Source organism: Heptranchias perlo, chromosome 13, assembly GCF_035084215.1.
Source record: "Heptranchias perlo isolate sHepPer1 chromosome 13, sHepPer1.hap1, whole genome shotgun sequence".
NCBI classification, from domain to species: Eukaryota; Metazoa; Chordata; class Chondrichthyes; order Hexanchiformes; family Hexanchidae; genus Heptranchias; species Heptranchias perlo.
In genome coordinates, this window is record NC_090337.1 from 17,375,024 (window position 1) to 17,397,254 (window position 22,231).

At 41.1% G+C, this 22,231-nt stretch overlaps 1 protein-coding gene across 8 annotated transcripts in view; it reads left to right on the forward strand.

The window, feature by feature from the left end:
* LOC137331328 (transcription factor Dp-2-like) overlaps positions 1–22,231 on the forward strand; it is a 152,900-nt gene that overhangs the window by 59,176 nt on the left and 71,493 nt on the right. The window contains exon 1 of one of the 8 annotated variants that reach the window (XM_067995056.1): positions 7,311–7,360. The exons of the other annotated variants lie outside the window; for them this stretch is intronic. The gene's annotated coding sequence lies outside the window, so the exon portion shown is untranslated. Of the gene's footprint in view, positions 1–7,310; positions 7,361–22,231 lie in introns of those variants that run through there. 8 annotated transcript variants of the gene reach the window in all.

Here is a 22,231-nt window from a genome sequence, read left to right on the forward strand (position 1 = left end):
GAGAAAAAACTACATACTTTTGAGTTGAAAGCATTAACCTATATTTTATTTCAATGACAAAGGTATAATACAATTTATAGTGTGTAAGGGACCACCAGTAGGAAAAAAAAATATTTTCAGTGGGTTGGCATCACACAAAATGTGCTAGTACTTATAGTTCCCCTCTTTTCCTGGGCAGCTAGCAAAGTATTACATTTAATTCACTAACAATGCTTTTTATTGAAGTGAGAGGAATAATAGTCAATTTATTTTATTGGTTCCCATTTTGGAACAAACTTTTTCAGGAGAAGATCACTTGAAAAGAGTGATAGGGTCAAGATGTATCAGCTTCATCTGACCTCTCATTGCCTCTTACTCAGGGTTACCAACAATTTCAATCTGAAACCCTGAGTAGAGGGCAGCAAGAGGTAGGTTGGAGTCAACAGACTGCAAACCTGCCTTTCCATTTAGCACCAGTCTGTTTAACTTTTTTTTAAAAATCACACTGTACCTCTTGTTCACACCACAACCAGACTGACTTTGAGGCTTTGCAATATGCAAAAACTTTTCCAGCTATCCCATACTGATGGCACCAAGATTAATGTATGCATCAGCCTATTGATGATTTTAAATTTAAATTATTTAAAAACATATGTTATCTTCCCTTACTATATATATGTATATGTCAGTCATGTATTATTTGATTAATCTATGCATGAAAAGAAAATGTCTTAGCTCTCCATGAATGTTAAATCATTACTATTAGCAACAAATTAAAAACAGGCATTTTATACATACAGAGTAGGTCCGTACTGATTATTTTCCAAGATTATTTCTATGCAACAAACACACACTCCCATTTGTTTCCATGTTTTAGTCTGGACAACTAATACCTGGTATGAACAATATTTTATTACCTACCAATAAGCTGCAATATATTACGACAAAGAGAATATACATTGACTGTGCTATTTCCCAGTAATCAACACTGGATGAACTTGCAGTGATTAAGTCACAGATGTTAATCCTGCAACAAGCAGTTAGGAAGACAAATGGTATGTTGGCCTTCATTGCAAGAGGATTTGAGTACAGGAGCAAGAATGTCTTACTGCAGTTATACAGAGCCTTGGTGAGACCACACCTGGAGTATTGTGTGCAGTTTTGGTCTCCTTACCTAAGAAAGGATATACTTGCCATAGAGGGAATGCAGCGAAGGTTCAACAGATTGATTCCTGGGATGGGAGGACTGTCGTATGAGGAGAGATTGGGTCGACTCGGCCTGTATTCACTCGGGTTTAGAAGAATGAGAGGGGATCTCATTGAAAGATATAAAATTCTGAGGGGGCTAGACAGACTGGATGCAGGGGGGGGGTCCAGAACGAGGGGTCACAGTCTCAGGATACGGGGTAGGACGTTTATGACTGAGATGAGGAGAAATTTCTTCACTCAGAGGGTGGTGAACCTGTGGAATTCTCTACCACAGAAGGCTGTGGAGGCCAAGTCACTGAATCTATTTAAGAAGGAGCTAGATAGATTTCTAGACACAAAAGGCATCAAGGGGTATGGGGAGAGAGCGGGAATATGGTATTGAGATAGAGGATCAACCTTGATCATATTGAATGGCGGAGCAGGCTCAAAGGGCCGAATGGCCTACTCCTGCTCCTATTTTCTACGTTTCTATGTTTCTTTACTAGCAATACGCATGGCGTGGAGTGTGCTCTGCTGTAACAGCTTCTGTCCATCATCACGCATCGTGTTTCACATTTTGGGTGTCATTCTTCTGGTATCATTGATTGGCTCATATTTCATATATCTCTTCAAGCAGGTTTTCACACACCGCAATACCTAAACGGCCCTAACTAAAGTCACAAATGACATCCCCTGTGACCGTGACCATGGTGCACTTTTCCTTCTTGACCTATTATATGATGTGGTCGGCTTTAACATGGCCGACCACATCATGATCCTCTAACACCTCTTGTCCGTTGTCCAGCTCAGTGGACTACTCTCGCTTGGTTCAACTCTTACTTGCCAGATCATCATTTTCTTTTACTATCCCTCAAAGCTCTCAATTTCTATGAGAAGAATATTTGAAAAAACTCCTTGGTTAGGAATGGACGCATATTTTGTTTTGTTTTAATTAATGGACATGTATGGAAAGTCTCAGCACACATAAGTAGAGGTTATAACACAGAATCAGGACATTCAGCCCAATCAATCCACGTTGGTGTTTACCCCTACATGGGCAAATAGTTCCAATCACATTTACCCACCCTGTTCCCATATCCCTTCAACCCCTTTTCCTTCATCCACCTATCCAATCTAATCTTGAATGTTGACACAATTTCTGCCTCAATCCTAACGTTGGAAGTGAATTCCACGACTTCACAACTCTGTGAAAAGAGGTTTCTCCTGCCCTCTTCTAAATCTCTTACATTTAATCTTCATTCATTAGAAAGGTTTCTGCTGCACCAATGAGGTTTGCCACTGATCTTGTGACCTCTCTGGGTGAGGCTTCTAATGTAGGGCCAATTAATGTCAAATAAGGGCACATTTTGTGCTGTGGATGCAGATCAAGTAAGAACTGGGCTGAAACTATTTAATGTTAAAGTCTCTTGCACCTGGCATGGGGAAGAGAAGAAACTGATTTTAAAAAGTGCTGGAAAGTGCAAAGTGCAGGAAGGATTTGCTTTCTTTTAGATGCTCCTTTCTGGTTGTTTTATAAATACTCAATAAAAACATCAATGCAGGCAAGCATTGTGTCTATTTGTTATTCAATATAATTGTTTTAGTGAATAAGTATCAGGATAACAACTTGGTAATGGGCACTTGCCACTTAAGCTGCATGAATACTTGCAGAATGCACTGGACCTTTACAACAGCCTGCTTTGTGCTGCTGTATATCAAAAGATTCATCATGTTAGACCAGTTCAACTGGATCATTGGTTCACAATCATTTTAAACTGTCCCAAGTATGGGGATAAACTCCACATCTATTCAAGCTCTCAGGCATGGAGGCAGTGGAGGAGGTTACAGAGATAGGGAGTGATGAGACCCTGAAGGGACTTAAATGCAAGGATAAGAATTTTAAATTTGAGGTGTTGGTGAACCAGGAGCCAATGCAGATCAGCGAGGACTTGGTTGATAGGTAAGTGGGATGGTGCAGGATAGGATACAGACAGAAGAGTTTTGGATGAGCTGACGTTTATGGAGAATGGAAGGCCAGGAGAGCATAGGAGTAATTGAATCTAGAGGTGATAAAGGCATAAATGATGGCTTCAGCATCTGAGGTGGCGTGGAGGTTGGTGCGTATTGTTTGTGATGAAGAGGATTAGGGGTTGAAAACTTAGATCGGGGTCAAACAGGATGCCGAGTTGCAAACTGTCAGGTTCAGCCTGAGACAATGACCAGGGAGGGAGGGGGAGTTGGTGCAAGGGTACAGAAACGACGGCTTTGATCTTCCCAATGTTCAGCTGGAGGAAATTATGGTTTATCGAAGAGTGGAGATGATGTCGCCAAGGGGCAGCACGTAGATGAGAAAGAAGATGCACCTTGGAGGTGACAGTGCAGGGATAGGAAAAGAAGCCATCATTAAAGATGCTCTGGCTACAATCAGATAAGCAAGAGTGGAACCAAGCAAAGGCAATCCCACAAAGCTAGACAACAGAGAGGAGGCTTTGGAGGAGGCTAGTGTAATTGACTACTGTATCAAAGGCTGCAGAGAGATTAAGGATAAAGAGGAACAATGCACCATGGTCACAAGTCACAAAGAAAGCCGTTTGTGACTTCGGTTAGAGCCATTTCAATGCTGTGAGAGGGGTGGAAACCAGATTGAAGAGATTCAAACAAGGAATTGCAGGAGAGATAGCACAGACCTGAGAAGTGGACAACCTATTCAAGAACCTTGGAGAGGAAAGCAAGGTTGGAAATGGGGCAGTGGTTAGTGAGGGCAGAAGGGTTGAAGGTGAGTTTTTTTTAAAGAGGCTGTGATGTTGAAAGGGAAGTGATAGTCACTGATGATAGGGAACCATTTACAATGTCAGCTTGCCAAAATTGGGCAGTCAGGAGTTTAGTTTGAATGGGGTCAAGGGAGCAGGAGCTCTGTCTCATTGATGAGATGAGCTTGGAGAGGGGATGGGGGAGAAACTATAGAGAAATATGGAGGTTCCTGATAGTTTGTCAAGGATAAACACCAACACCAACTGGTTGGCCTGAACGGCCTGTTTACTTGTTGTAATTGCTATGTAATCACTCAGTACGGCACTGAAGTGCCATCTTTTTAGTCCTGGAGTGAGGCTTGAACCCAAAACCTTCTGACTCACAGACAAGACTAATATCAACTGAGCCAAGCTGATACACTGGTTAAATAATCTGCAAACGCTTCCCATTGACTATTTCACTTGAAGAATGGCTACTTGGGCAATATACTGGAGAGTTGATGGAACTGTGGCCAGCATTATTCAGCATCTTCGAGAGAAGATGAGAAAATTGGGAGAAAAATAGTTGTGTACCTTGTTATAACAAAATAAATATTTAGTTTTCAGGCTTTATTTAAAAGTTGTGGTTTTTTTATTTTATATGACATGATCTGATAGAATATGCTAAAATATACATTTCACAATACTGGCAGGAACATGCAGTGAAGATTGTACATAGTTGTGCTGTTCTATATATTAGGGTCAAGAGTTCTCAGTGACAGATCAACTCTAGTGGGGGAGGGAGGGTGAAGTGTTTCAATAGGTTACGGCAGCAACATCTCTAAGTACTGTGCAGAATGTTGGGGCCTATCGCCTTAACAGAAAGACCGACAGGCCCACTGGCACCTTTAGTGTAGCGAAGGCTTCCCTCCAGATTGTCATGGGTACTATCAGATGATTCCAAACAGCTACTGGTGATTCCTGGGAGTTTGTAAACGAGAGAATGTATAATGGGGCTTGTAGGGTGGTATTTATCTCCATGCCATGTGAGAAGTTTTGTGGTGAGGCCTTGTTCCAGACATTGATGCCCTGGACTTGGCCTACCCATTAATAACACTTAAATTGGGAGATTCAGCTCACCTTTTCCGCGGAGTTGGATCTGTCTTGAGCACATTCTTGGCTGCTTTCTTGCCCAAGGAACTTGGAAATGTGTTTGTCAAAGTTTTGGAACTGTAATGCCAAGACGCAGATGGGCAGCATCTGGCGTTTCATCTTTATGTTGCTCACTCTTCTCAGTAATGAAATGGTCAGACTGTTCCACCTGTTCATGTTGGCATATATTTTAGAAAAGCAGGTAAGGAAGTTATTTCTGTGAAGTGCCTGGGTATTCAAAGCCTGTCTTTGTCCAGATAAAGGGGTATTCCTATTGCATTTGTGCTGTGATATCCTGGGCAAGGGCAATGTTAAACCAATTGAATTTCTGGCCTAGGAGTTGGCCAAATGCTTCGATAGTCTGTAAGATGCTGGGAAGAAACATAGCAGGATATGGAGGATGAAGGGTGGACGTAAAGGACTTTGATCTGTTTGAATGCGCCTCCAAAGGACACTTGCTCAAGCACAGCGAGCATGAATCTTGACTGTACCTGGTCGAAATCCTTTTCTGCATCCGACAATAGCATCAGGGCAGTTGTGTATGTGGTGTTGCAGCGGTGCACAATATTGAACCATCTGGTGCTCTCCACTGAGAGGCGTCCTTGGGTGAAGCCAATTTGGTGTCGGTGGACGAGAAACCATTGTATTATAATCACAGCTTAGAGGTGATTTAGGCCTGTAGGATTCATAGGCATTGGGACCCTTACCCTTTCTACGTTTGAGGGTGGTTGTGGCTGATTTCAGGGATTCTGAGAGTGCACACCCAGTATGTAGTAGAATAGCTTCATCGACATGGGGGTCAGTTCAGGGAGTAAGATTTTATAGAACTCAGATCAAAGTTCTTTACTCCCACCCTTCATCCTCCCATGAAAAATAATGCTACACTCTACCCACATTCTTCCACCAGGAACCAAAGAGGGCTGTCCCTATCCCCCCCCCAACAATAAAACCCCTAGCTACAGCCATACAATTAGATACCTGTTTCCACTGAATGCAGGCTGGTGGAGTAGAACACAAAGATATTCTGTAGCAGTAAGATGAGTTTCTTACAGAAAGGCCACATTTGCACATAATTTCCTCAGGTACATACAAGATTGTTTTCCTTTTTTTGAAGTATTTGAGTCCCCTGACATTTGGGGATATTATTTTAATGTTATGCATATTGCTTATTGTGGTTGGCCCAGTTTGGGCTGGCCCATGGGAATAGATTTCAGGCGACAACTGAAACCATTGCTTCTGGGGCTACTTAAAGTGAGTTTGGTTATGTAAATAATCCCATCATCTCCATACCCTTGGATCAACAGCTTATTTCCTCCCCATTAATCTCCATATTTTTAATTTGGTGACCCAGGTCAAACCTTAAAATCTATATTTCCCAATTTTAAAATTTTTACTGTGCCTAATAGATGACACGTTAGAGACATTTGAGATGAGAACCTGCTGCATTATTCGATTTTTGATATTGTTAGTTATTCTGGGCCTTCTCTTGTGGTGCATCTGCTCTCCATGTTGCTGCTCCTCAGGTATGGGGTTAGCAGGCTGCCTACTCCCAGCTCTGTGCCTTTGCTACTCTGCAAAAACCTATGGCGTACCACAACAGTATTTTTCTTTATCCATCATTAACGTTTAATTTTAAAATCACCCCACTATAGATTTGCTGTACCCATGTAACATTTTTTGTAACCCTTTGTCTCTTTAATATGTGTATATATTTTTTTAAATAAATGAACAGATATAAAGTTTTCTTGTTAGGTATTGGTTTTCTTTTTTAAGGCTTTCTAGAGCAAACGGGTGAAAAATAAGCTTTGATGAAGCAAATGTATTCTCAGCATCAAAAATGCATGTACTGATGTTTAATTTTTTTTTTGCAAAAATAAGTTTTATAATTCATTTTGTGGTCAGTGAAGTGCTTACTTCCTAAGTGATTTTTTTTTTAAAAAAAGAAAGCCATGAATATGAGCCTGATTACCTGTTTCCAGTTTGAACACCAATACAGAGTTGTCCTGCACTGCTGAGTATCCTGTGTACTAGGCAGACTTAAATAGTTGATGTAAGAATCACAGATGTGCCTCTTCTTATTTTTTCTCCCTCATCTGTTAGCCTTCCGCAGACGGTGCCAATGATGTCTGCTCCATTCGAGATTTTAAAACGGTACGGTTTTTAAAATGCCCACACGCGCGTAGGGGGTGTTTAAACCTGTGCGATTGGGCCAACGTGTAGTTGATTGGTAATGCCTGGTAGAGTCTCAAGTTTCCATTGAATGCTAACAAAGACTGTTGGTACTGCAGTGAGAGCATGCTTTCTGAGTCCAGGTAAAAGAGAGAGCTTCTGCAATTTATAATTACTACAGCCTTCTTCGTGTAACAAATGTCTGCATCCTTTTTGTTATGTTCAGCGATCCTGGAGTCGTAAATAGCTTATTGTCCTAGTTGCAAAGCATACTGGAAGTTTCAGTTAAGCAAAGTACATAGTGTGGAGAGGGGGAGGGGCAAAGTTAAGGCTGGCTTGCAATAGAATTTATTCAGTGGAGATTATTTTCATCAACTCAACAGGGTACTTTTATACCTCACAAATCATCTGCCTGTTGCTGTACATAATTAAATGTTGATTTTAGTTGATTTTAAAAACACATGTGCAGAACATGATCTTGATGATTATAACAAAGGTGCACACGAGTAAAGTGCATTAGTAAGTTTCAGTTTCTATACATTATATATGTATTTTTTAAAATCTAGCATGTACTTTAAAAACGCGAGAACGTTCTGCTCCTGGAACATCTTACTGCTACGATGGTGTTTTTCTTTTGTTATAAAGACTCTATAATGCAGTGGAATGGTAGTTGGTGGTCAGCTGTATTCTAATGAAGTTGAGCCATTGTTTGTTCATAAAGGGACTGGTGCATTCCACTGCCTTATGGTTTATTATCAGGCAGTTTGTGTGTGTGGGTGGCACCATTTGGTATCCGCCACTTGGGCTCTAGATTGGCAAATAAAATACTTGCGGGTTCTTTTCTCTCTATCTCTTTCCCCCCCCCCCCCCCCCCGACATCTTTTGAACTGGATAAATCTGTGGCTACTGTAACAAAATAGTGGCAATAATGTAATCATGTAGAAAACAGTAAACTCAACCGGTGGATGGTTTATGTACGAATGCTTAATGCAGCAAAGAAATTGTGTAGTAAAGACAAATTAATTGCAATGTGAGGTAACCATACATAATTTATGCAACTTCATCATAATTTAAAATAAGTTATGGTAACTGCCTGAATATGCAGAAAACTTCATATATGAGTTCTTTCCCCTCTTCCCACCTGCCACCTCCGTTGACTTTTTTGTATCTTGCACCTTATTTCATTTGCACCTTCCTTCCACTCCCCAAAAGTGTGGTGAACTAATCAATTTCCAGGCTTGTGTCAGTGCTGTACTCTGTCCGGCTGAAAGGAAGTGCACGGGAACAGAGTTTGCCTCACCTCATCTCACCAAAAATCTCTACCCCTGTAGGAAAGTACCTCGATCGGGAACGTACTGAGTGGAAAAATTGCAGGCACAAGCATGGTATACCAGCATTCTCTGCTTTAGGGCCTTCTAACCACAGGTTTAGATGACGTTAGAACAGATGTGATTTATCTCTGGTTATAAAAACTTTCTATTTTAGTCGTTCTAGATGTTTTGATCTTTTTTTTACTGCTATGCATTTTAACGCTATATCGGTTGAAATTAGTTGTGGTACTACAGTTTGCCTCAGAACCCATCCCCCCCCCTCCAATTAGGAAGGACAAAAATCAGCCTTGAGTCTTGGCTTCTGATTGCTTTGCAGTGACCCCTGCTGGAAAGTGTGGATGTTGGGTGAGAAAACAATCAGGCTCCGCTGTGATGCCTCTACAGACAAATAGCCTGCCAACACTCTCGTTAAACTCATGCAAGAATAAGTTGCCACTTGGGCAAGGCACTTGGGAGAGCTGCTGGCACCTGTGGAAAGAAGGGGAAAATTGGGGGGAAAAAAAAGCAAGTGACCCTTGCTTAGAAACAAGGATACAATAGATTACGTACAAATATTGACTTTAGTAATTCTTGATAATTTTGTTAATACTCTTGTGAGCAAATCAGGGACACTGCAAACTAGCAACTGTTACCAGCAAAACACAAAAACATTCAAGAGTCAAAAGAAATAGTATATATTGTGAATGAAGGGCTAAAAAAAATACCTGGACACGAGTCATTTATCTTATTGCTGTTTGTGGGACCTTGCTGTATGCAAATTGGCTACTGAATTTATCCACAAAACAACAAAGACCTCACAGCTAAAGTAATTCATTGTACATGAAGTGCTTTGAGATGTCCCGAGGTTGTGAAACGTGCTATATAAATGCAAGTTCTTAATTCAATTTATGGTTTACATTGCCATCTCAATCCTTGATTTAGAATATACCCTTCTAGTTCCTGTCCAGGTAACCATTATTCTAACTGAAATGCCTTTAGGAAAGCAAAATTCAGGAAATGCAATGCCTGCCACATCTTAATTATAGATAAGAAGCTAATAACTTGAAAAGTTTACAAGTTACAGATATTAGGCCGAGCGCTAAACATATGTGTTGTTCTACATGACCAAGCCTTCATACACTTTTGAATTTCTGTGGTTAATTGTTGGGGGGAACCATGCTCCCATGTCATAATCCAATATTTTAGGTACATCATATCTTGCCCCTCCCCTTCTTTCCTGTAAATGTTTCCTGATTTAAAAACTGCTTTTTCCCCTCACTTTGTTTGCACCCATGTGTAAACAGGGAGAAAAATGAATCGAAGAATATATACAACTTACTGTTTTTTCTCTTTCAATTTTGTTTTGTTTTATTTTTTCTCTGATTTCTTTTACTCTTTGATTTCCTATCCTAAATACTCTGTCCTGGACATTGAAATAATGAGTGTCTTGTACACTTGTGATACCATGATAAGGCCACCGAGTTACCCAATTTGTGAGAGTATTTTCTTAGAGAGGCCCAACAGCTATTTGCTTTGCTGAAATTATTGAAAGCCTGAGGAAATGGATCTTGGTGGGAAATTCTTCACAAATCATTTGATGTGCCAAGAGTTCCCTTAGAATACAGAAATCATTGTGAAGAGAAAAGCAGTGGAAAATACAATGGTTGAATTAGTAGGAGAAAAAATTTAGTGACTTCTGGTATTTTCTTGCCCCTGTAAGCACTGTTAGATGCAGATGACCTCTGCTGTTACTCTTCTGCCAAGTATCAGCTTGGCTTAGTTGCTGGCATTCTCATCTCTGAAAGAAATTTATGGAAAATTATGAGTTCAACCGCCAGTGTAGTACTGATGTAGTACTCCATTTTCAGATGAGATGTTAAACTGAGGCCCTGTCTGCCTGCTCAAATGGATGGAAAAGATCTTGTGTCACTCATATAGAGGGATACATTTTGACCAGTATACCAGGAGAACTCTGCTGCTCTATTTCAGATATTGCTATGGAATCTTTTACGTCCACCTGAGAGATCAGATGGAGCCTTGGTATAGCATCTCATCAATTGGTGTCTTCAACAGTGTAGCACTCCCTCAGTAGCGCACTGAAGTGTCAGTGTGAATAATGCGCTCATGTATCTGGAGTGGGATGTGAACCTATGACCTTCTGACTCTGAGTGCTCCTATTGAGCCAAGGTTGACGCTTAGTGATTCCTCAAGTATGCTCTCTGTAAAGCTTTCCTTTTTTTTGAAATTTTGTTGCTGCTTCCTGTAGGGGTTTCAAATAATTAAAAATATTGTTGGCATTTAGTCCATCAGTTGTTTTGTTTTACTGAATAAACTAGTAAAACTGGTTGAAGTAGTAGATCGTCTACACCGTCTGTCTCCATCAGATGCTTGTGCTCACTATATAAGCCTTTCAATACACAATACTGTCAGTGCTTAACAAGATGGTGGCAGCTTTTAGAAATTGCCTTATTAAACCTTGATGCCACATTTCTTGGAGTGTTGATATTGTAGCATTTGTTTTCTGATATCAGTTCCAAACATACTAATGTCATTGTCCGTTCTGGTATTGGAAACGGTATTAGTTAAATTAAAGTCTTTGGGTGAATGCCATTCTGGATGCTACTGTTCATGGTCTGCCTTTTTAAAAGTCCCATCAGCAGTGCCCACTATATTGGCTGCTGTTGATACCCTTGGTACTGACAGGCTTATTGAGACAGGTGGTAGCTTTTCTTGCTTCCTGTGCATTCCAACAAAGGCAGCTGCTACAGCAGGCAACAGTGTTGCTGATCAATGCCAGTACATGTTCACCACCTGTGTTGGCATTAGAGCTGCAAGCTTTGGTACTTAGAGCAGTGCAGTCAGAGCAGGTGTCCCTCCTCGAGAGTTACGGGTGTGTAGAACCTTGGAAGAGATTTCATTGTTTTGTGAACTAGGCGTTCTGGAACTCTGTATAAAATTTCTGGCATAAGCTTGGCAAATTATCTGATTTCACAAGACAAACAAGCTGTCCCAAGTGCCAGGAATTGATCCAAGACTACTCTTGTGTAAATTGAAGGCTGGAAAGGGAAACCATTTCTCTCAACCTCTTAATTGTGGTATTGAAAAATGTGGAATGTTGGAGATAGTGGACATTTTTGCGAAACAGTTTACAAATGTATATCTGTACATAACCAAGCTATGGAGTGAATTAAGAATCTCTTGTTATTAGGTTGTAAAGATGGGCTGGGAGCTGATGGCCTCTTTCCAGTCTAAACTGGAGAGGAAATTTCAGAGGAAGGTCTGAGTAGTTCTTTTCCAGCAATTAACACTTTTTGAAAATAAGTTGTAAAGTACGATGATGAACATTAGAGGCCTTCATTGTTTTGATTAAGGTTTTAAAATACTTCTCCACTTCGACATTGAGTTCGAATGACATCATGGGGGGTTTGGGGGTTGGTGGGTAGTGGTTTGATGGAGATACTGGAGGCGACTGTGAAGGGAGCTGCATTATCATGAGCAGAAACAATAGAGATAGAGATTTAATGAGTTGTAAATCCAGAGATGATTTGGCAGCGACTGCTTATGCTCATTCAGTTCCCTCACACTACTGAGCTGAATAACCCAGATGATGTCATGAGTACTTGCTGTTTAAAAAAAATGATCACCACGTAAAATTCCAATGGACAGGGGAAATTTCTTGAAGGGAAGTTTAGAGCTAGAACCAGAACCAATAACATTATTTAACCATTTCGCTACTCAATGGACAGGGGAAATTTCTTGAAGGGAAGTTTAGAACTAGAACCAGAACCAATAACATTATTTAACCATTTCGCTACTCAATGGACAGGGGAAATTTCTTGAAGGGAAGTTTAGAACTAGAACCAGAACCAATAACATTATTTAACCATTTCGCTACTCAATGGACAGGGGAAATTTCTTGAAGGGAAGTTTAGAACTAGAACCAGAACCAATAACATTATTTAACCATTTCGCTACTCAATGGACAGGGGAAATTTCTTGAAGGGAAGTTTAGAACTAGAACCAGAACCAATAACATTATTTAACCATTTCGCTACTCAATTCCTGGAATATTTCCAATGGATAACTGACCTGTTCTAGCTATATATGAAAAATAACTAAAATAATCCTAATAAGAATTGTTATGATTGGAAGCTTTTGTCCCTCTCCATTTTTAAAATCTGAACTACTTTCCGGCCTCTCCGAATGTCATTCTTCAGGTGATTGCTAACTGAAGCATCAGAGTCTCCCAAGGACTCATGCTCCCATTTTATTTTAAATATCATCATCCAATGCATGGCCACGTTGGAAAGAGCAGAAAACATGGATTACAAATATCTGCAATGGACTTACTGTTACTAAATAACATCTGTCACACATGGTTACCATGTATGTCATGTTCAGTTTCTGCAAAAAGCAAAATTCGGTGTTGTGTATTAAATATAAAATTATTTCAAAGTTTTGTGCCTAAATTGTGAATGGAGAGGACTTCAGCTTTTTTTTTTCTCATCTCCAATCATGGGGTGTATTGGTAGACAATTTTTTTTTTGTTAACTGAAAATGATTTAGTATGTAATTATGAGCTGCTGTAGTCATTGTTGTTATTTCTTTTGCGTGTCCTACCGTTCATAGCTCTGCCAATCTGTAAATTCATTCTTGCCCTCCCACCAATCTTGGATCACCTTTCTCCATGTTGCTAATACTTCCCCATTTTTCCTGCTGCTGGTTAATCCATCTTGAGACCTCTGCTTACCTTCTCTTCTCCCTATTGTACCTCATAATCTTGCATGATGTGCCTCTGAGTTTCCCCCCCTCCCCCCAACCTTAAAAGACAAAAGGGGAGAAAGGTAGATTTCAGATACAGGGGAGAGTATTGGCGATACCTAGACAGACGCACATACCACCATGCTTATGGCCTTGGGCGCTTTGAGCAAACACATTTCTATCCTCTCTGCAGCCCAGATCTTAAACTGAACCTTTCAAATTGTTGGTGCTAGAGTACGGCATCAAATGATGGAGGTTGTGTTGAGCTCCTCCATAGGGTGCCACTGAAGGTCAGCCACGATTAGGTCTCTTGCTTTCGAACTAGTTGCAGTTGTATGAATACTCAGCGGGATATTACCCATTATCTAGTCACCCCATCCAGAAACGTTATCAAAGTGCAGCCCTTCTGTCCCGTGGAAGCCGTAGTTTCACGATCACACTTTCTGTTGTCAGTGTCTTCACGACAGGCTGACGCTATCCTAGATAGTCTGTTTTTCCCAGGACAGAGTATACCTTTGTTAAAAAGGGCTGCCTCTGATCATTGTACTCCCACATTAGCAGCATTACCTGCCTTGTGTAATTTTCTCTTCCCCTGTAACACAAGCATTGACTCGTTTCGTACTTAATTTGGCAGCAGAAGTATACTTACGGCCTTGACCCAATGATTTCCTATGCAAAGTGGACCTACCCTTCGTATAGGTGAATCTCATGTATACAAGGGGTGAGCCCACTTTTTATAGGAAATGATCCCCAAATTAAGTGGGCAAAGCTACCTACAGGATGCAGGGACCCAGAAAGCCTGGGACTGGTCCACCATAGGTGCACCTTCAAGCTATGGTAAGTCACTACAACAGGTCATGGGGGAACAGAGAGAGATGTGCACATGCATCTGACAAGGAAAGTGAAATCTAACCAAGAAAATTAACACAATACAGAACAAACATATTTTTCCGTAATACAAAATAAAAGCACAAAATAGTACAAGAATGTTACAGTCAACTTCGTCTCCTAGCTCATTATTGCTGTCTGTATTTTTCTTGCTTATTTTCTCCTCTTTCTCCTGAATGAATTGAGTACTCATTAGGGTACAATTCCATGGGTGCTGGTTGCCCTCCAGTTCCTCAGCCAAGTGGTCATTATTCATGTATGAGCCATGAAGGTAAGTGCTGGCAGACTGTTTTTTCATAGGGGGGTGTATTATGATTGAACCCAATCTTTTTCGCACCGGATGTCCATACATGAGCACTTCAAGCAGGGGTTGCTGGATGGTGATCAGCAGGAACTTTGGGCGATTTTTCCCTCCAAATCACTAAGGGGGCTGAGGTCAATTATAGGACCGCTGCCACCAGCCTGTCTGAGATCAGCTCATCACAGTCTGGGGTAAAAACCTGGGACCTCCCTGGATCTGTGCATCCCATTTGCTGACTGGATAAACTTGGTAAGGGATTGAGGGAGCTGGCTTTGCTAGACATATCTTCTCCCATCCCTACAACTCCCTCCTCTGTTTGCAGTTGGTTTCCAAGTTTTCCCATTTCTTACCTGTTGGTAAAAATGCAAGCTTGTTTCCTGTTAAAAGCAAATCTCCTGCAGCAAAATGATGTAGTTTTGATGCATGTTGAAATTAAAGAAACAAAGGAAGCTGAAAATAAGATGATTTTATTGAAAGGAGAGTGGAGAGAAAGCTTCATTCTTTGTAAAGTTCTGAGTGTCTTACTTATTACTGAAAAAATTAATAAACATTTTCTTTTCATTTTAGTATACTAGTGACGTGCTCAAGTAACGGGAAATTCTCCTCCATGGTCCAGCGCGTAATCAGGGGATTGCAGCAGGGAATGTTGGAAAATTCGGGCGCCTCAGATCGATAGATTTTTGGGCACTAAGGGAATCGGGGATATGGGGATCGGGCTGGAAAGTGGAGTTGAGGTAGAAGATCAGCCATGATCTTATTGAATGGCGGAGCAGGCTCGGGGGGCCGGATGGCCTACTCCTGCTCTTATTTCTTATGTTCTCGCTGTCCTGACTGGGATTTTCGGCCTCCCAGCTGCTCCTTCCGTGCCCGTTGCGTACAAATGGCAGCGATGAGATGGGGGCCAGCGTCCCCCGGTTCACCTCCCTCCTTTCCACCTCAGTTATCACCTCTTGCTGGGGCCACCATGTGGAAGGTGGCGGTAGGCCCTGGGTAGTGGCGGTAAAGGATTCACGGTCTCCCAATGGAGGAAGAGGGCCTTGTAGCAGCTGATATAAGGTGCTCTGGCTTCATTCGGCTCCAAACACTTAACTCAGCCTGAGGTAGAAAACTTAAAAATAACAGGGGTTATGGAATGGAGCATCAAGGAGGGCTGTTAATGTGTTTTTGTTTTTTTTTATACTTATTCTGGAAACACTGAAAAGAACTAAAGGCATATTTGAGAACAGATGTTTCAGTAAATGTGCGCTTTGGTACCTTTTTGTGTACTGTGCATTTCTGGGCTACCAATATATGTTTATCAGCTCCTGCGATATGCTTGCTCCAAATGTACACATAGTTTTGTGAATTAAGCCGTGCTTAGGTGAGCATTGAAGCCTGTCTTCAAAACTCAGAGGCCAGAAAGTTAACTTTCTGAATAGTCCGTGCTCAACTCCGAAATGAAGGGAAACCACAGCCTAGACTTTTCCTTATGGTCGGGGAGAATAATTCATTTCTTTTTCTCACTGTTTACTTATTCTGGCTTCTGTTATTTGAAACCCAGGGACAGAACCCAAACATTAGAAAATGCAGTACCTGTCCTCCCGCCATCATCTCCAAACAATGATTCAAAGTTTCTCTGAAACCTGATGTTTTTACTTTTCCTGCTCTGAAAAGCGGAAAACTAATTCACGGTCTCACTGTTTTAGATCTCTCTATATCTTTTATCTTTTTAAAATTGTTTTTTCATTGTTTAAGAAATAAACAATTTCCCAAATTTTCAATTTGGGAGGGGCAGCAGAGATGAGTGATTTGTTTTTTCTAAATATCAGAAACCCTAATTATATTGGAAGGGCATGTTATAAACATAGTGAGAAAGGAAGTATTAAGGGGTTTAGCTTATTTGAAAGTAGATAAATCACCAGGCCCGGATGAAATGTATCCCAAGCTTGTAAGAGGAGCAAGGGAGGAAATAGCGGAGGCTCTGACCAACATTTTCCGATCCCCTCTGGTGCCGGAGGATTGGAGGACTGCTAACGTTGTACCGTTGTTTAAAAAGGGAGCAAAGGATAGACCTAGTAATTACAGGCCAGTCAGTCTAACATTGGTAGTGGGCAAATGATTGGAATCAATTCTGAGGGACAGTATAAACTGTCATTTAGAAAGGCACGGATTAATCAAGGACAGTCAACATGGATTTGTTAAGGGAAGGTGCTGTCTGACTAACTAACTTGATTGAATTTTTTGAGGAGGTAACAAGGAGGGTTGATGAGGATAGTGCGTTTGATATTGTCTACGTGGAATTTAGCAAGGCTTTTGACAAGGTCCCATATGGCAGACTGGTCAAAAGAGTAAAAGCCAATGGGATCCAAGGGAAAATGGCAAATTGGATCCAAAATTGGCTCAGTGGCAGGAAGCAAAGGGTAATGGTCAATAGGTGTTTTAGTGACTGGAAAGCTGTTTCCAGTGGGGTTCTGCAGGGTTCAATACTAGGTCCCTTGCATTTTGTGGTATATATTAATGATTTAGACTTAAATGTAAGGGGCATGATTAAGAAGTTTGCAGATGATACAAAAATTGGCCGTGTGGTTGATAGTGAGGAGGAAAGCTGTAGACTGCAGGAAGATATCAATGGACTGGTCAGATGGGCAGAAAAGTGACAAATGGAATTCAATCCAGAGAAGTGTGAGGTAATGCATTTGGGGAGGTCAAACAGGTCAGGGAATACACAATAAATGGGAGGATACTGAGAGGTGTAGAGGAAGAGAGGGACCTTGGAGTGCATGTCCACAGATCCCTGAAGGTAGCAGGACGGGCAGACAAGGTAGTTAAGAAGGAATACGAGATACTTTCCTTTATCAGCTGAGGCATAGAATATAAGAGCAGGGAGGTCATGCTAGAACTGTTTAAAACACTAGTTAGGCCATAGCTTGAGTACTGCGTACATTTCTGGTCACCACATTACAGGAACAATGTGATTGCTCTAGAGAGGGTACAGAGGAGACTTATGAGGATGTTGCCAGGGCTGGAGAATTTTAGCTATGGGGAAAGATTGAATAGGCTGGGGTTATTTTCTTTGGAACAGAGAAGGCTGAGGGGTGATTTAATTGAGGTGTATAAAATTATGAGGGGCCTAGATAGAGTGGACAGGAAGGACCTATTTTCCTTAGCAGAGAGGTCAATACCAGGGGGCATAGATTTAAAGTAATTGGTAGAAGGATTAGAGAGGAGCTGAGGAAATTTTTTTTCACCCAGTAGGTGTTTGGGGTCTGGAATTTCCTACCTGAAAGGGTGGTAGAGGCAGAAACCCTCTACTGATTTAAAAAGTACTTGGATATGCACTTGAAGTGCCATAACCTACAAGGCTACGGACCAAGTGCTGGAAAGTGGGATTAGGCTGGGTAGCTCTATTTCGACCAGCACAGACATGATGGGCCGAATGGCCTCCTTCTTATCATAAATTTTCTATGTTTCTATTCTGAGGTCCTAAGTCAGTTAGCATCACTAACTCAATATTCTGTGAGGTTTTTGTGTTACTCTTGACACTCGAAGAAATGCTGCACCATTTTCTGTTATTGGGCAGCAGCAGAAAAGAAATATTGATATTGAGGTAAACATTCTGTAAGAACTACTGAATGGGTGGTAGTAGATCACAGGGAGTCATTCAATCAGGGTTAAGACAGCTAGACCATGAAGTCTATGACATCATGTGAGGCCCTTGGTTGGATTATTGCCTTGCAAGCCACTCTTAGCCATCTCGTATCCCCTGTAATTTGGATTTAACAATGTTCTCGTAGAGGAATAACACCTGAGGTGTTTATTTTAAATGCTTTTTTTCTAAAACCTAATTTAGTTCAGCACTAGCTAGAATTGTGCTACCTCAAAGAAGTACTCATGATTTTTTTTGTCTTTTGTTTTTGCAACTTTTTAACTTAAATGTACCAAAAAAAATGACAGTGATTTGTAACATTTATAGGCACAAAAACAAGGATACAGTTAAACAGCCATAAGCATATTAACAAATTTCAAAGACCCTGAAAGAAAATGTTGTATAAGCTCAGCTTTGCCCACATTTACAGAAAAAAGTTGCTAACCATACCTCATTTAATAATAGAAGAAAAAATACTGCAAAGCTGAAAATATACAGCAGTCTGCCAGCATCTCTGTTCTGATGAAGGCTCTCTCTCCCCAAAACATTAACCTGTCTTTCCTCTTTACAAATGCTGACACACCTACTGTGTATTCCAGCATTTTCTGTTCTCATTGATACTATATTGAACCCCCTGTTCCTGAGATTATGCCTGGGGCTGATTTGGTTGGGGGTAGGGGAGTAAAGGTCAGAACTACATGTGTAATGGTTCATTTACCAACCATAAAATATATGGATTATCAACCCCTCAAACCAAGACACAAAAACTCATCTGCCTATGATCTCGGCTTCTGCCCCCAATTCCCTAGTTTTGCTGAAAGGCATAGATGTACATAGAAGTTACAACACGGAAACTGACTTTTGCCCAACTTGTCCATATTGGCATTTACCCTCCACCCAAGCAAGTAGTTCTAATCACATCTACCCAACCCTGTTTCCATACCCTTCAGTCCCTTTTCCTTCATTCACCTATCCAATCTAATCTCAAATGTTGACATAGTTTCTGCCTCAACTATCCCTGGAAGTGAATTCCACAGCCTCACAACTCAGTGTGTAAAGAAGTTTCCCTTGCTCTTTGTTCCAAATCTCTTTCATTAAATTTTGTGTCTATGGCCTTTCAACTACTGAAAACACTCTGCTTCTATCTACCATGTCTCATCCTTTCATAATTTTAAACATAATTTTAAAATTTTTGATAGATTAATTTTAATCTGTCATATAGCTCTGTTCTAACAAAAAAAGACTCAATTGTTAATTTTTTTCTTTACATCTGTATTTCCTCATACATGGCAACATCCTAGTTAATCTGCATTGCACTCTCTCTAAAGCCTCAATATCCTTCCAAAGTGTGGAAACCAGTACTGCACATAGTACTCTGACGTCTTAGTGAGGTTTTATAGACATTTGATAAAGCTGACTTGCCTAGGTGTGTCTATCTTCAGTAGAATGAGACGTTGTTCTTTTTGTTTCAAACTGTTTATTTTTGAAGGTTTTGCACATATAGCCAAAAAACCCAGTGTACAGAACAGAGCTGGAGGCAACAATTGCAACCTAGGTTCAAGAGAACAATACAGCCTTGATTTATTAAACATGGCATGTAACAGAAGGACAGCAGGTTAAACATCACAACAGCTCGCACAGTAGCCTAGTGAGTTTACTCAGTGAGTAGCTGAGCTATACATACGAAGAAGATCCTGCGTTCAGTCCCCAATTTGTGTTGAATTAGTTGATCTGCCTTAGGGTTCTACAATTGGCCTGTTGATATCTCTGGGTTGAAGAGGGGAAAATCAACCAGGATTCTGGCACTGGAAATGATTGGTCCCTAAGAAGATCATCAGTATCCAAAAGACTTAAAGAAACTTGGTGGCATTGTGGTACCCAGAATAAAGATTTATTGGGCCAATGGTTGGAGCCGCACCTGGTCCACTTCTGCTGGGGTTGGCATAGACCACCAAAGACTGGAACAGGACCAATAACCACTCAGAAATCAAACTTTCAAAAAGGAGCGAATTTGGAGGAGGGAAAAGTAAAATGAGGAAAGTTGGGGTAGAAATTGAGGAAGGAAGTTGGCGTTAGGAGAGGCTGCAAACTCAAAGAGCCAGGTCCTAATAGGTAAGACATGGCAGCCTGAAAACTTCCACCACCTACTGGGGCCGGCCAATTCACAAGAATCCTGCAGTCATTAGATTATGAGCATGCCCTGTGCAGTAAAGTGAACCACATTCTTTATTTATGATTTTCACAAATAAAGTAAGAGCTTACATTTGTATAGTGCCTTATGTCCTACAGCACTTCTCAGCCATTAAAGTGGGTGCAAAATCGCAGGTTGGTGTGCGCAGAAGCAGAAAAAAACAAGTACCACTGTATAACAAAATACATTAATGTTTAAATAGCTTGTTTAAACAGTTTTTTTGTGTCTACGTGTGGCTTCAGGTCTTCCAATGTAAATTATAGAAAAGAATCGAGTATGAATTTGAACCATCAATATGATAGAATCATAGAAGTTTACAACATGGAAACAGGCCCTTCGGCCCAACATGTCCATGTCGCCCAGTTTATACCACTAAGCTAGTCCCAATTGCCTGCACTTGGCCCATATCCCTCTATACCCATCTTACCCATGTAACTGTCCAAATGCTTTTTAAAAGACAAAATTGTACCCGCCTCTACTACTGCCTCTGGCAGCTCGTTCCAGACACTCACCACCCTTTGAGTGAAAAAATTGCCCCTCTGGACCCTTTTGTATCTCTCCCCTCTCACCTTAAATCTATGCCCCCTCGTTATAGACTCCCCTACCTTTGGGAAAAGATTTTGACTATCGACCTTATCTATGCCCCTCATTATTTTATAGACTTCTATAAGATCTCCCCTTAACCTCCTACTCTCCAGGGAAAAAAGTCCCAGTCTGTCTAACCTCTCCCTGTAAGTCAAACCATCAAGTCCCGGTAGCATCCTAGTAAATCTTTTCTGCACTCTTTCTAGTTTAATAATATCCTTTCTATAATAGGGTGACCAGAACTGTACACAGTACTCCAAGTGTGGCCTCACCAATGCCCTGTACAACTTCAACAAGACATCCCAACTCCTGCATTCAATGTTCTGACCAATGAAACCAAGCATGCTGAATGCCTTCTTCACCACCCTATCCACCTGTGACTCCACTTTCAAGGAGCTATGAATCTGTACTCCCAGATCTCTTTGTTCTATAACTCTCCCCAACGCCCTACCATTAACGGAGTAGGTCCTGGCCCGATTCGATCTACCAAAATGCATCACCTCACATTTATCTAAATTAAACTCCATCTGCCATTCATCGGCCCACTGGCCCAATTTATCAAGATCCCGTTGCAATCCTAGATAACCTTCTTCACTGTCCACAATGCCACCAATCTTGGTGTCATCTGCAAACTAACCATGCCTCCTAAATTCTCATCCAAATCATTAATGTAAATAACAAATAACAGCGGACCCAGCACCGATCCCTGAGGCACACCGCTGGTCACAGGCCTCCAGTTTGAAAAACAACCCTCCACAACCACCCTCTGTCTTCTGTCGTCAATCCAATTTTGTATCCAATTGGCTACCTCACCTTGGATCCCGTGAGATTTAACCTTATGTAACAACCTACCATGCAGTACCTTGTCAAAGGCTTTGCTAAAGTCCATGTAGACCACGTCTACTGCACAGCCCTCATCTATCTTCTTGGTTACCCCTTCAAAAAACTCAATCAAATTCGTGAGACATGATTTTCCTCTCTCAAAACTATGCTGACTGTTCCTAATCAGTCCCTGCCTCTCCAAATGCCTGTAGATCCTGTCTCTCAGAATACCCTCTAACAACTTACCCACTACAGATGTCAGGCTCACCGGTCTGTAGTTCCCAGGCTTTTCCCTGCCTCCCTTCTTAAACAAAGGCACAACATTTGCTACCCTCCAATCTTCAGGCACCTCACCTGTAGCTGATATGCCAACAAGTATTCTGTGGTTCATGTATGCAGTGTTGCTGTGCAGTATAACCCAAGCATAAATTCTGCACACGACTTTTATTTAATTCTGGGTTCTGTCTAACCCAAGTTTGGTAGAGGTGCTGTACGACTGACTCGTTCAATTGTATTGCATGTATTGTTTTG